The sequence below is a fragment of the Gopherus flavomarginatus genome, chromosome 4 (assembly GCF_025201925.1).
Source record: "Gopherus flavomarginatus isolate rGopFla2 chromosome 4, rGopFla2.mat.asm, whole genome shotgun sequence".
NCBI lineage: Eukaryota > Metazoa > Chordata > Testudines > Testudinidae > Gopherus > Gopherus flavomarginatus.
Window position 1 is genome coordinate 196,983,520 of NC_066620.1, and position 15,666 is coordinate 196,999,185.

Consider the following 15,666-nt stretch of genomic DNA (forward strand, 5'->3'; position numbering starts at 1 on the left):
TTTTCATTTTCAAAGGACTTTGCAAATATATACAGTAATTTATTTTCTCAATACTTCTGTAAGTTAGGTAATTCTGAGTTAATGTTAATTATTATTATTATTATTCTATGGATTGTACCTAGAGGTTCCAATCACAACCCACGAGCCCTTTGTGCTCGGTACTGCACTAGCACAGACTCTAAGCTATCTGGCTGTCAGAAGCAATCCTCACCAGAGGAGGGAATGGTCAGGTATCTATGAAGGCTAATACTATGCTGGCTGCTGGTTTTTCAGGAGAGACTTTCTAAAAACAGGGTCCTGTCTACTTACTATGGACATAAAAAACCCCATGAGGTTCTCTGTGGATGGTGTACCTGGCCATGGCCCCTCCTCCCAACCATGTCTTCCTGGCAGCTATTCCCAGGGTGGCTGGTTGCTAGCAGTGCTTTGTGTATAGTTTGATCTAGCTCCAGTTTAAGTCCATGGGAGTTTTACCACTAATTTTCAAGAGCACCAGAAGCCAGCCTGTTGGGATTGGGATGAATGGGGCTATATATATTAAAAATATTACTGACCACCAACGTGGAACTTGACAATCTTGCTAGGGATACCGCATGCAATTTCCTGTTCTCAGCTCAGTCCAACAGCGACAGCAAAACTGAGTTAGGGCAAGGGTAGACATCTAAAAAGTCTTCTGCCTGCAACCTATTTAGAGTCTCTTGTCTGTCCTCTTCCCACCTCAGCCAAACCTCTCTCCCATCTCTGCTTCAGGAGGTGACAGATTGCTCACTGATGGGTTCTACTGAGACATACTGGGTTGCTGTTGCGGTATTTGCCCACAAAGAGTGTTTTTCTTCTTCAGGGAGCGCAGAAACATGCAGAAGCAACCACTTGCACAACAAAAAGAAAAGAGGCAGGGGCTGCCCAATTCCCACCGAAATTCAGTGGGAGTCAAGAACCAAACTCCCTTAAGCTCCTGCAAAAATCCGTGCAACTGATGATTTTGGGTGCACAAAATGAGACACCTTTAGGGTTACCATATTTCAGGTCCCCAAAAAGAGGACACTGCTGGGACAGGGGGTGCTGGTGAAGGAGCTGGAGGGATGTGTGTGTGTATTGGGAGGGATAACTGGGGGTGCTGGAGGAGCGTGTGTACTGGGAGGGAGTATTTGGGAGGCCGTTCCAGGGGTGTGTGAGTACTGGGAAGGGTACTGTGGTGGTACTGGAACAGGCACCTGAGCCCTCACTCTTGAGGTGGGGGGCAGTGTCACTTCCTGTCACAGTGATAAAGTGGCTGGCGCAGGCCTGGGACGTAGTGCCAGTTGTCAGTCAAAGCCTCCCTGCCTCTCCCCATCCCCAGAGCTGGGAGCCAGCGCCTGAGTGGGCAGGATCGGGCAGCTGTAGCTGCAAGGAAGGAACCAATCAGCTACGACTGCAGGAAAGGAACCAGTCAGCAGGGGCAGCTCCAGGCCCCAGCACGCCAAGCGCGTGCTTGGCGCAGCATGCCGAGGGGGGCGCTCTGCCGGTCACTGGGAGAGCGGCATGCGGCTCTGGTGGACCTTTCACAGGCCTGCCTGCGGAGGGTCCACCGAAGCCGCGGGACCAGCGGACCGCGGAACCAGTGGACCCTCCGCAGGCAAACCTGCGGGAGGTCCACCGAAGCCGCGGGACCGGCGACCAGCAGAGCGCCCTCTGCGGCATGCCGCCGTGCTTGGGGCAGCGAAATGTCTAGAGCCGCCCCTGCCAGTCAGGACATGGAGACTGCTCTTTCTGAGCTGCAACATCTGCTTGCAAAAATTCCGGACATTGCCTCTTATTTGAAAAGTCCTCCGGAGAGAGGGTGGAGGATCAAAAAAGAGGTTGCAGCCAGGAAAATCAGGACGTGTGGTAACCTTAGACACGTGGACCACGGCTTTCAGAAGTGCTGAGCACCTGCAGATTCAGCTGGCTCCCAGTGGATTAGTGGCTGCTCATCATCTCTGAAAATCAGGCCGAAGGCATCTCAGATCAGAGGCTATTTTTGAAAACATTGGCTTTAAACTGCACAGAAAAATAGGAAATGTAGTAGAATCAATATGGGTACAAACCCCGAGCTGTGAGAATGTCTATATAGCAGTAGGGCTACACTACTGGCCTTTGGATCAAGAAAAAGAAACTGAGTGCACAGCAGTGATGGATTACAAAGAGGCAGCAAAATCTAGCAAAATGGTAATAAAGGTGGAATTCAACTACCCACATAAACGGGTTAAACAACACAACAAGACAAAGTTTAAAGAAACAATTTCTTGATACTTTAACACTAGACACTTTCAGTGACTGCTTGGAATAGCCAGTTCTAGAGCACACAAGAGGAGAGGTTATTTTTGATGTCTTATGAAACACACAGGAGCTAATGAAGAAGTGACAATGGCTGTGCCACTAGGGGTTTGGCTACACTTGCAGCTGTATAGCGCTGTGAGTTAAACCTGTCTTCGTACAGCTGAGTAGGAAAAGCGCTGCAGTCTGTCCACACTGACAGCTACCAGTGCACTGTCGTGGCCACATTTGCGGCACTTGCAGCTGCACTGGGAGCAGTGTATTATGGGCAGCTATCTCACAGCTATCCCACAGAGCACCTCTTCCCATTCTGGCGCCGTGGGTTGTGGAAAGGGGGTGAGGGGTGCAGGGCATTCTGGGTCCTGTCCCAACGCCCCGTGATGCATTGCTTTGCATCCCAGCAATCCCTGTGTTTCCATCCACATTTGGCACCATCTTTCAACGGTTTCTGTACAGCGCGATCTGTGTTCCATTTCGGTCTGCAGGAAATGGAGCCCGAACTGCTGAGGAGTATGCTGACGAGTTTTGCCAGCACGTTATGTTTGGCAGTCGAGCTACTCCTTAAGATTCAGAGTGACAGTGAGGAGTCCGAGATATCGAGTCGCGTAACACGTACGACACAAAATTGCTTGTGGCATTCATAGACATGCTCAGCACCGTGGAACGCAGCTTTTGGGCTCGAGAAAAAAGCACTGAGTGGTGGGATCACATCGTCAAGCAAGTCTGGGATGATGAGCAGTGGCTGCAGAACTTTTGGATGAGAAAAGCCACTTTCATGGGACTGTGTGAGGAGCTTGCCCCCCACCCTGTTGCACAAGGACATGAGATTAAGAGCTTCCCTGCCAGTGGAGAAGCTGGTGGCTATTGCAATCTGGAAGCTGGCAACTCCAGACAGCTACCGATTGGTTGCTAATCAGTTTGGAGTGGGAAAGTCAACCGTTCCAATTGTGTTGATGCAAGTTTGCAGGGCCATTAATTGCATTCTGCTCAGAAGAACCGTGACTCTGGGTAACGTGCAGGACATTGTGGATGGGTTTGCACAAATGGGTTTCCCTAACTGTGGAGGGGCAATAGATGGGACGCATATTCCTATTCTGACACCAGCCCGCCTAGCCTCCAAGTACGTTAATCTGAAGGGGTATTTCTCTATGGTTCTCCAGGCGCTTGTGGATCACTGTGGGCATTTCGCTGACATTAACGCAGGCTGGCCCGGAAAGGTGCACACATCTTTTGGAACACTGCCCTGTTCAGGAAGCTGCAGGCTGGGACTTTTTTCCCAGAGCGGAAGATCACAGTAGGGGACGTCGAAATGCCCGTTGTGATCCTTGGAGACCTGGCTTACCCGTTAATGCCATGGCTCATGAAACTCTACACAGGGAGCCTTGACAGCAGCAAGGAATGGTTCAACTACAGGCTGAGCCGTGCCAAATGACTGTAGAGTGTGCTTTTGGCCGTTTAAAGGGCCTCTGGTGATCTCTATATGGGAAGCTGGGCTTGGCCGAACACAGCAACCCGCAGTTATATCTGCATGCTGTGCCCTTCATAATATTTGTGAAGAGAAGGGTGAAAGCTTCAGTCAGGCATGGACCTCCGTGGTTCAACACCTGGAGCCTGAATTTGCACAGCCAGAGAGCAGGGCTAATAGAGGGACATAGCATGGGGCTGCAAGGATTAGGGATGCCTTGAGGGAGCAATCTGAGGCTGAAAACTAGCAGTAATGTCTGGTGCCCTGCATGAAAGTGAAGTGCAGTGCTTACAATGTTAGTAGGGATCTGTGTTTGCTAAGCTGATTTGCAGTGCCTGTTTCTTTCCTGGGCTAAGGTATCTTTTAGTTTATACAATAATAAAGAATGTTTTCAAAGCCAAAGAATCCATTTATCGAAAAGGAACACAACGTCTTGGGAATCAGAAAGGGCAAAGGGGGTGGGGCGGGGGGAATGGTACAATCACAGATTTGTGTATGTCCTGTCTGGAGTGCTGTGCAATGAGTGCTGCACTTCAGGATGGCTATACTGCATCATGATGGGGGTTGAGTGCACAGGGTAAGGGTCGTAGTTTTCAGGACTGGGTGCTGAAGATACAGACGTTGGAGGCAGCTGCTAGTGGTAAGAACCTGGATTTTGGAGAAAGGGAGTTGGAGGTGACATGGGGGCACAAAGTAAAGAGTTTTGGGACAAAGGCTGCACGGGGGAGTGTGGTAATAGTAGTGATCTGCCTGCATGGCTACGAGCTCCTGGACAGAGTCCGCTTGGATGCTTATTAGCGGATGACTGATGAGGTCCAACAACTCGCCATTGCTCCATACTGGAGCCTTACATCTGCACCTGATAAATTGATTGAAATGATAACTGAAAACTGAACAACAAAACAACTGGAAGGTGTCTAACTAACGTGGAGTCTGAAAAGGAAAATCATGTTTCACTAATCTCTTATAATTTTTGAATGTGTCAATGAAGTAGTGGATAAAGGAAAACCAGTTGACATAATTTATTTAGACTTCCAAAAGGCCTTTGACAAAGTTCCACGGAAAAGGCTAATAAAGAAGATAAGTAGTAACAGCATGAGAGGCAAAGTGTTGCCTGGATCAAAAACTGGTGACGAGACGGAAAACAGAAAACAAAGATTAAATGGCAAAAAGTTAACAGCAGTTGCTTCAAGATTCCATACTAGGTCCTGTGTTGTTTCATAAATTTATTAATGACTTCGAAAGGGGACTGAGTAGTGAGGTAGCAACATTTGCAGATGACAAAAAGTTATTTAGGTTAGTCAGAATCAGACAAGACTGTGAGGCACTTCAGACAGACCTAAACAAATTAGGTGAAAGGGCAACGCAATGATAAATGAAATTCAGTGTCAATAAATACACAGTATCATGTGGGGAGGAAAATTTGTAACTATTTGGACACCTCTTACAGGGTTCTAACTGAACAGTATCAGCTCAAATAAGGGACCTGGATAGCACTGTAGACAGTTCAACGAAAACCTCTGCTCAGTGTGCAGCTGCAATTAAAAAAGCAAACAAGATGTTAGGTTGCACAAGGAATGGGATGGTGAATAATACAGAGAATAATGAAATGTCTTTATATAAAATCAATGATGCAGCCTCATCTGGAATACTGTGTGCGGTATTGGTCACCCCATCTGATACAGGGTATTGCAGAACTAGGTGGATTCACTAAGTGGCGAGAATAATCTAAGGCATAAAAAAAATCATACAAAGAGAGACTGAGAAGACTGGGATTGTTCACTTACATAAGGCGATGAATGAGAGAGGACATGATACCAATATATGAAATATGGTATAGAGAAGGTAGATGGCAGTCAGTGCAATTAAAAGGTGGAAAATTAAAAAAAAATACTTTCTCCACACACTGTGATTAAACCCTGGAACTCAGTGCCACAGGAAGTTGTTGAGGCGAAGAACTTAACAGGATTCAAAATGGGATTGCACATTTATATGGAAAACATAAAACCATTTTTTTTTTGGTCCAAGGGATGTTAAATCTCATGCATAAGAGTTTAAGTCGGTCTCTATTAGAAATCTGGAAGAGACTTAATGTAGAGGGAAGATCATCCCACATCTGCAGACTGAGGGGTTCTTACACCTTAATCTGAAACATCTGGCACTGGCCAATGGCAGAGACAGAACAGCGGACAAGATGGGCCTCAGATCTGATCTAGTCTGGCAATTCCTAAATTCTTAAACCCAATGCTTTTGGAGTACATCGTGGAATTTACTCCTCTTCTAATTATTATTTTATCAGGGCCAGTGGTGATATTTTAAAAAGCAACTTCTCCAGATATTTATGTAAAAATCTAACCTGAAAATAACTCAAATGCTCAACCGAAAAGGAAAGGGTACAGAAAACATCAGTGTACTGGGTGAATGATGAATATTCATCATTTATTTAAAAACACCCCCCACCCACACATCCCTATCCCAACCCACTCCTCTCTACAAAGGGCCAACCAAGTAAAAATGCCTGGGGCTTGGACTTTCAAAGATACTGAGTAGCCACAAGTTGACTGATTTCAATTGGAACTGTAGGTGCTCAGCACTTGTGAAAATCAGCCCCTTAACTTCTTGTGATAGTAAAAACTGACCACACCTTCCTACTGCTATTTCTTGGGTGACCAATATAATAACAGAATACAATTTTTTTTTATATTTTTATAATTAATATTCTATTTAGTAGTTTAAATGCAAAAGTACAGGTATAAATATATACTGCAGCAATAAAATACATGCACAGCCCAGATGTACAACAGACATGGACATCTTTCATAACAGCTTACTACCCTGGAACAATCTAAGGCCTGATCCTGAAAAGACTTATGCATGAAAGTAGTCCCATTGAAATGAACTGGTTCACACGTGGACATAAAATTAGACATGCTTAAACAAAGAGTAGCATCAAAGCCTTAAAGAATGTTGTGAGCTAGATCATACTTCCATTAACTGGTTAAATCAAACGGAAAATCCCAACATTTTAAAATAATGTACTATCAATACTGCAGTCTATTTATTCAATATGTATATTGTGAAGTGGCTATTGAATGAATAAAATTGGGTGTACAGATATATTGTTTTATGGCAGGATCAGCGGCTTTCTTTCCCCTTTGCTGTTACAATATGACAAATTGGGCTCCTTCACAGTGATATTTTTCTCAAAAACAAAGTCATACAGTTCAGGGAGAAATCTCCCTCTGCCACCGCTTCCCAGTTCCACACTCTGCTAACCTTGCCACGTTGTCCTGTTTCCTTACTTGGAGAATACTGAGCTTTGTTTTGAAAGAAAATTATTCAAAAATATCCACTAAATTTTGTGGATCAGAGCCTGGGGTAATCACCTGAACTATGCTGCTAATTTAGGACTGTGTCCAAGTTACACTGGGGTTGTGACCTTTGCACCCAAGTTGCAGTTTGAAACACTGAGTGAGCAGTGCCACTCAGAAATAAATTGCATGTCTGAGTTCAGGTACATTTGGTTTATCAAGGGTGAACTAAAGTTAAAAACAACATGTTTTTTAAAAATCCTTACATCTTTCAGTAATGTGAAAGATAATAATTGTCTTTCAGATAAAGAGTTGGATGAGGAATCAAGAGGTCTGGATTATCTCCCCATCTCTGCCACAGAATTCCTCTGTGGCTTTGGAACAGTTACAAAATCCTTGTGCCACAGTTTCCCCATTTGATAATAATACAGGGTTGCCTGACGGGGGTGGTGTGAGAATTAATTAGTTAATGTATGTAAAAAGCCTTGAAATAGTTGGGAGAGCATTATATAAGCACAGATTACCATCAATTAGGATTTATAAAAGATAATTTAAAAAAACAGTAAAAAAGTTCGTAAACTTGACCATGTCCCTTTAAAAATTTCCCCTACTGTCTCACATACTGCACTTTACAGAGAACCAGTACAAGAGGACTCAGTATAAACGGCTGTCCTGAATAATAAAAAGCCCTGCAATAGCAAGTCTAAGGGCAAAATTTTCAAGTGCTCAACACCACCCAGAGTCTAGGCTCATCTACATGGAAAAGTTGCATTGCTTTAATTAAAGTGCAATTTTAAATGGATTTAGTGAAACTGCTGTAACAGGCTGTGTGGATACTGTTAGACCTTGATTCCTGCGTATCCTTATACAAGTGCTAAACTCTGCTATCATTAGAAGCCTTAGGACTTCTCACATTCATTACGTTAAGAACCTGTGTGTTTTCAAGATCAGGGCCTCATTTTGGTTTAAATCAGGATTAGTTTGGTTTATCTTAAATTGATGTAAGTTGAACTCTTACTTTGAAATAAAAGTGTCTACACAGCGCTTTGCACCAGCGTAACTCCACTTGTTAAAAAACGGATTTAAGTTTAATTGGTGCAACTTTCTCATGTAGACAAGGCCTCAGCTGAGATTTAGGGATTTAAACAAAGTCAGATTTACCAAAGTGCTCAGCACTCAGCAGTTCACTTTGCGGCACTCGTACAACCAGATTTTTAAACAAGATCAATATGAAACATACCAGGCTCTTTTGAAACTCGGAACAGTTATTTTAGTGCCTAAATGGGAGATAACCTTTTTTGAAACTGAGGCTCTTGGTCTCCTACATATTCTACAGACATTAAAGGGGCGCACTGTAAAATTAAAAAACACTTATGTCTGACATTTGTTTTACCTACTCTTGTTGTAAGTAACATCTGAGGGTACTAAAAAAGCAAAAAGTTAGCAACCCCTCCAATGCCCTCCCCCAAATTATATTTCTACTTGTCCATTTTATTTTGTGTACATGACAGTGCACAGCCAGTTTCATTGTTTCTTCTGCATAATCGGTTAGGCCATGATCCTACAAAAATGTGTGCACAAGCTTATCTTGACACACTGTAAGTAGTTCGGCTTCAATGAGACAACTCACAGAGTATAAAGTTAAGAATATATCAGTATTTGCAGGATCAAGACCTCTCTGTCAATTTCCTCTGATGATGTGGGTTTTTCACATAGCAATCAGAGCGAAAAACATTTTTAAACACAGGATGTAGCGGGCCAGTGTGGCTCCCCTCCTGCCCAGGAGAGGACAAGCCCCGCCGGATGCCTGAGTGGGTGGGGCTACAGGGCAGTGAGCCCGCCCCTCAGAGGGTCAGGCAGCGACCCAGAAGTACAAAAGCCGGCCGTCACTGCTCAGTGAGAGCCCAGCCACCGCCGGGAGCAGATCTGCCACAGGGAGCTCGGGATTGGGAAGTCGCTGGGGCCCAGGGCAGTTGCCCTGACTGGCCAGAGCTTCCCTGCGCCCGCTACTGGGAGGAGCTGCCAGAGCTTCCCCGTCCCTGATGTTACCCTGAGGAACCCCCGGAGCAAGCCTGGCCGGATTTCCCGGAGGAGCTGCCGGACCTACCCCCCAGCCCCGGCCGGGAGGAGCCGATGCTGTTGGACTTCCCGGGAGTTGACACCACGGACCGGGTAGGCCCAGAGGGGGAAATTGGAAGTAGCCCGGGGGCAGCCGACCCCAGTCAGGTTGCAGATTTACCTGAGCCTATGTCAGTGTGTTGCGGTCAGGATCCCCACTGATCGTCAGTGGTGACAGCCGCTACTAGGGCCCTGGGCTGGAACACAGTGGAGTGGGAGGGCCTGCGTCCCGCCGCCACCCTCCCAAGGGTGGCAGACTCCCCCTCCCCCTGGCCATCAAGGCTAGTTGTTTGCTCAGCCCGTCCTGAAGGGCCTGAGCCTGGAGCTGAGTGTTGCCCTGCCCTGAGCCAGGGCCTGGGCTTTATCCTAATTGACTATGTATATTGTTGCTCAGCCCTGAGACAGAGGGCCTGAGCTCCCAATTGACTGTATATTGTTGCCCCACCCTGAGACAGAGGGCTTGAGCTCCTCCTTAACTGTGCATTGCTGCTCAGCCCTGCAGCAGAGGGCCTGAGCTCCTAATTAACTGTATATTGTTGCTCAGCCTTGCAGCTGAAGGCCTGAGCTCTTAACTGACCGTGTATTGTTGCGGCGCCTTGCAGCAGAAGGCCTGAGCCCCCAAGTGACTGTGCATTGTCGCGTAGCCCTGAAGCCAAGGGCCGGACCTGACCACGTGTAGCGGACCGGTGTGGCTCCCCTCCACCCTCCGAGAGGATTGAGCCCTGGTCGCACACCTCCACACAGGACAATGTAGTTATAAACTCACAGAAATTGGCAGGGGTGATCAGAGACAGCTGTAGTAGTATCTGAAATAATTTTTAATATATTTTATTAAACTGATTACTTTGCAAGTTGTTGGTGTCCCTTTATACTCAGAACCAAAACTTTACGGTTTAATTAACACCCCCCCAAAAGCTAATAATAAAGTTATCATTAAAAATCACATTTCACTTTTAAAATGTAAAGCCATTTTGAGCTGGTAAATCCTGTCTATTTTCTTTTTTTTAAAAAAGTTTGATATGTATATCCTTTATATACATCATACTGCAAAGGTGAAGGCAATGGCGGGAGTGAAAATGCAAGTCCTTCATTTATTCACAGGTCAGGTATAGTGCAGTTAACTGCAGCACGTTTCTCTACATGATCCTGCCAATGACCCTTCTCCTGACCTGGAAGGATCACTCTCTCTCCATGAATTAGAGGTGATTAAGCATCAGTGTCAATTTAGTCTCAGGCCTTTGCTAAGCAGAGACGGCTAACTGTGCCAAAATGTGTTTGATTTATTCCTGGTGGTTTTGTGACACAGGAACACTGATTAGACTCAAATCAAGGACCCAGAAAAGAAAAGACTGCTTTATATCACTGGTAGTTCTTTAACCCAAAGTGTCACAGCAAGGGTTTAATATCCATCGGCTAAATTAATAGTGTTCACAAACCACAGTGACTGAAATCAATCAAGCTTTTCAGTCTTTCAGGCTATTTAATGCTGATTCAATTAACCAATTGTCAGATGACTATCTGTATCTACTGAGCTGAAGGTCAAACTCCCCTCATTTACCCCAATATACAGTAAGGCAAGTAAAGTACAAAATAAAAGATTTTCCCTGCTTTGATGGCACAAGAAGTCCTGTCGCTGTATTCATTTCTCAGGTTTGAGAGCCAGATCCTCTGCTGCTGTATCTGTAGTGCAGCTCTATAGTAGTCAGTGGAGCTGCACTGAAGATATGGCCCTAAAACTTTTAAACCTGTACAAGTTTTCAGGCAGGACACATGATGCTACTCAGCTCGGCTAAGTTTAGATGTGACATATCAAGCAATTTAGTGATTTCCTTCTACTTCACTGCCATAGTTTGAAAAGAAAGTGCGTGTTTTCTTGAAATCCTCTAGCTTTTTGCTTGGTGACTGAATGTGGCAATCTGCAAATACCACAAGGTTGCTGATTTGCAACAGGAACATTGTATTAGCAGGAATAGTTAATTGCAAACTCCAGTTGGAAATTGAAGAGCCACATTGTGTTACTTGTGATGATGCACGGCAAGCTGGAAACATGTCTGTTATGAAAAAACTATCTAAACAAATGTGGTCTAGCCACGTCAAACCAATTTATGAATACAAGAGTGCAGCACTTCAGACTTACACGTAGTTACATTTTGAGATGGATGTGAGCCCTGAATTGGGTAAAAAACAACAGCGCTTTGAGATGCCATGACTTTAGCTCTTGTCCCCATTGTCTCACCATGTAGTAAACACTTAGCAACGTAAATAAAGAAATGTAAAAACAATACTGTGTTCTCTTAGTTACCCAAGCATCTTGGGTCCTCTGTAATATAAAAAATAGATACAAAGCAATGCCACACTAGTGGAACAATAGAGAAGATCCAAAGAAAAATTATTTTCCACTCGGTTGACTAAGCAATTAAGGAAATAAATATGAAGACTCCTTGTCCAACAAAAAATGAGCAGCCATGAAGACAGCCCTGGCCTTCTACTTTAATACCAGGTGCCTCATCATTTGTTCTTTCAGGCTACAGCAAATGTGGGACTACACAGAGCTAACCATGCTCTAGAGAGCACTTCATTCCCCCCACGCTTGTTGGCTCTGCTCAGCCTATCCTCCCGCCAACAGGACTGACTGAGCCCATGAATTCTGCTCATTAAAGGTGGTTCAAAGTTATGGTATAGGTCAGTAATGAGGGATAATAAAGCAATTTTGATAGGCAATTTATTGGTGCCTGGGAAGCAAATGCTTCTCACAAACCTGGAGGCGGCTCAGAAACAGTCTTGATGAAAGGCATAATCTGCTCAGCCACTCCGGTTGGAAGTTCCTTAGTTTGAGCTTCTGCTTGTACTAACCAATAGCGAGAGTGAGGGGCCAGCCCACGCTATGCCTGAAAGTTGTTTTTTTTTCATGGGCACATGAAATCTTTGGATCCAATTGTGTGTGAGACCTCCTGGATGCATTTGGTGGGAGTACAAAGAAGAGCTACGCTCCAGCAGGGTCACCAGGAAAAATGTTGTTGGACTCAGCCAAGGTTCCTCCTCAGGGTGAGTGTGGCAGCACGCCCCCACAGCAGCGGTTCTAGCACCCACACACAGGCTCAGGAGGAAGGGGAAAAGGGCCACGGCCCTCCCCTCCCCACACTCCTTGCTGCGAGGCTAGTGCTACTGTGCGCCAGACAGGCTCAGACACTACGTGTGCAGAGGAGCAGAGGTGAGGGAAGGCTTCTCGTGCCACTTCATCCCTGACCCTTCTCATTTACACACCTGCCCAAGCCAGGCACAACCCAGCCCTGCTCCCTGTGCTCTACTCTCCAGTCTTTTGCCTGCTCCACGACATGGTGTGTTTGCATTGGGTATTTTGACACCACCCTCAGGGGGGAGGGATAGCTCAGTGGTTTGAGCATTATTCTGCTAAACCCAGGGTTGTGAGTTCAATCCTTGAGGGGACCACTTAGGGATCTGGGGCAAAATCCAGTACTTGGTCCTGCTACTAAAGGCAGGGGGCTGGAATCAATGACCTCTCAAGGTCCCTTCCAGTTCTAGGAGACAGGATATCTCCATTAATTTATATCACATGGCAACCTCCTACCAGATTGTTGCCCACTATCACTCCCAATCATTTCTGGCACTCCTGCTTTCCAGATACCCGCTTCCTTCCACACAGTATGTGTGTTTAGGCTTTTTTTTTTTCCTTCCACATATGTACTTTATTAGCCCGTATTTTTCCAGCCTGAATCGTATTTCATTGTTTGCTGCCTGCACTTGTAAGCTTTCTATTACACCGCTGTTCTCACTGGCATTTGCAGCGCCTTCCCTTTCAGTATCATCTCTACCTCTGAATAACAATCTGAAATACCACCGGGCCTTAGCAGAGCTCCCTTCAGTAAGCTTCAGTAATCGTCTGCCAACTCATTTCTAACACAAAACAAAGGGACATTCAATGACACAAAACGGTGGAAAATTCAAAACCAATCAAAGGAAATATTTTTCACACAATGTGTGATTAAACTGTAGAACTTGTTGCCACAGGAAGTTGTTGAGGCCAAGAATTTAACAAGCTTTAAAAAGGGATTGGATGTTTATATGGATATCAAAGAAGATCCAGTGATATCGTAATTAACGGCAACAACAATTTTGGAAGGGAAATTAAAACTTGCGTTTCAGGGCATAAGCCAATCTCTAACTATTAGGATATGTCTATACAGGTAGCATCTCAGAGCCTGGGTCAACAGATGTGGGCTCATGAAGCACTGAAGATAGCTGTGTAGATGCTACAGCTCAGGCCACTCAAGTTCTGAAGCCCACTTCTGCCCTTAGGCTTCAGAGTTCCAGCTTCAGCCTGAACATCTACACAGCTATTCTTAGCACTGTAGTGCGAGTCCGAGTCTGCTGACCCAGGCTCTCAGGCTCACTGCTGCTGGCTGTGTAGGCAAATCCTTTGAGATCTATGCTGAGGGGAGGATTATCCTACATCTGCCTTCCATGGGCTTCTTTCAGCTTCCTCAAATGCACCTGGCCTTTGCTAGAGGCAAATACTTGACAAGATGGACCTCTGGTCTGATCCAGTCTGGCAATTGCCCTGTTCCTAGCAACTCAATCCTGTACCAGTTAGCATGAGAAATTCCATGACCAATGCACTCTGAAATAATTTTTCAGCAATATCTTGTCAGGCATTGCATGTTTCAGCAACCTAGACAAAATAAGAGTCCCCGTCTTTCCTGGGCCAGTCTATGGAGCTACAAGAGACCCAACTGGGGTTGGGGGGAGAAGAATATAATTTCTATCCCACCAGGTAAAGATTTACAAGAGTGGCTACAGCTAGTTTTCTGGGTCTAAACCTATTGGGTCAATGTAATCACCTCTTGATGTTTAGCAGCTATTCTCTGCAGCTGTTCCATTTGTACAGTGCTTAGCACAATGGGGTCCTGGCCCATAACTGGGGCTCCAAGGCGCTACAGTAACAAACAATACAAATGTGCAGTATCGCCTTAAGAGACAGGTAGTGATCAGCATGGACTGAACGGCTTTCTGCAGAAGCCAATAAGAACTAGGGAGAGGGGAAGGGCTGACATGAAGTTGAGAATAATTGATTTTGTATGGTGGGACGAGTTACTTCATTCATATGTATTATTTTTGTGTGTTAAGGTAGTGTACAAGGGCACCAATCAGGATCAGGGCCCCACAGTCCTAGGTGCTGGCAGTACTACGTACATGGAAGTCTGCAATGATACATTCTTATTCAAGTCTAATGTCATAAAGGGGATGCCTGCAGAGCCTTCCCAAAAGTTCTTAGCCTCCCTCCCCCATGATGCTTCTCGGAAGACTCCCTTACTAAGGTTGACTGGCCATGTGATCATTTCATAGTACCACATTGTTGCAAACTCTACAAGAAATATGTTTAAATAAGTAAGTTCTTGAAAATGTGCTTCCCAACATCTGGCATATTTAAAGACAGAATGAACAATATGCTAGAAAATGTACGAAAGCGGAAAATCCTGCAATGACTTAGATTCTGGCCCCAGTGTGTTAAATCCAATCCCTGCTCCAAAGAGTTTACAGTTTGTCTCTCGATTCTATAACTGTGTAACACCAAGTTGCTCAGAAGCACTGGATTGTTGGCCACACTTTCCCTCAGAAAGGAAAATAATGATTAGAGTCCGACGTATGAAAAGTATTTCCGAAGGGGTGGAACAACAAGCCCCCTCACTCATCTGTACTCTGTAGCTTATTTGCATATTATGGTTTGCCTGTCTCTTAAACGTCCTCTCACTACTGAGACAGTATTAGCCAAATTGCAATGTAATTAATCAAATTTAGGTTGAGTTCCATGTCAAATTGAAATGACCCACAAGGAGTAGATTTAGCCTTTGAAAATATGTTTTCCTCAGGGAATGTACTACCATCTGGTCACATTTTTTCCTGGTAAGTTGCCCATCTTATTGTAAGGTTCTTCAGAGGAGTGTAACACTAGTTTCCTTTCCAGTTTATCCTTTGCTCCCAAGGAAGCAATCTCTGTCATTCCTTAGAAAAGCTCAGAACACGGTGGTAAGAAATAATAATACCAAGCAGCAGTGTAATTTCCTAAGGGGAAAACATATTTTCTATCTGTAATTATTGCCAACAGCAATCTTGGAAATTTTGTATAATTTACTGTTTAAAGCATCAAACAGAAGGAACTGTTTAGTACCAGGGATGACTGAAGTAGGAATATGAGAAAAAAATAAAAGTAAAAAAAAATGTTGATGTTTGGAGATTTACACGATGTAAACGTTTGCTTTGGCTTCCTTGCTGGTTTACACATGGGTCTCAAATGAAAACAGTTTAATTAGTGTAGAATAATAATAATAATACCCCCCCCCCGACATGCATAATAGCTGCATTTAATATAAACGTCTTCTCCAATCTGCTTGATATTAAAGTTACAGCAAGACCACAGCTATACACGAAATGTAGCCAGGAGCACTTGAAAAAAGCACA

The 15,666-nt window shown here is 44.8% G+C and overlaps 1 protein-coding gene across 3 annotated transcripts in view; it reads right to left on the reverse strand.

Annotated features, from left to right (window-relative positions):
• LDAH (lipid droplet associated hydrolase) overlaps nucleotides 1–15,666 on the reverse strand; it is a 230,253-nt gene that overhangs the window by 16,033 nt on the left and 198,554 nt on the right. The window lies entirely within an intron of this gene.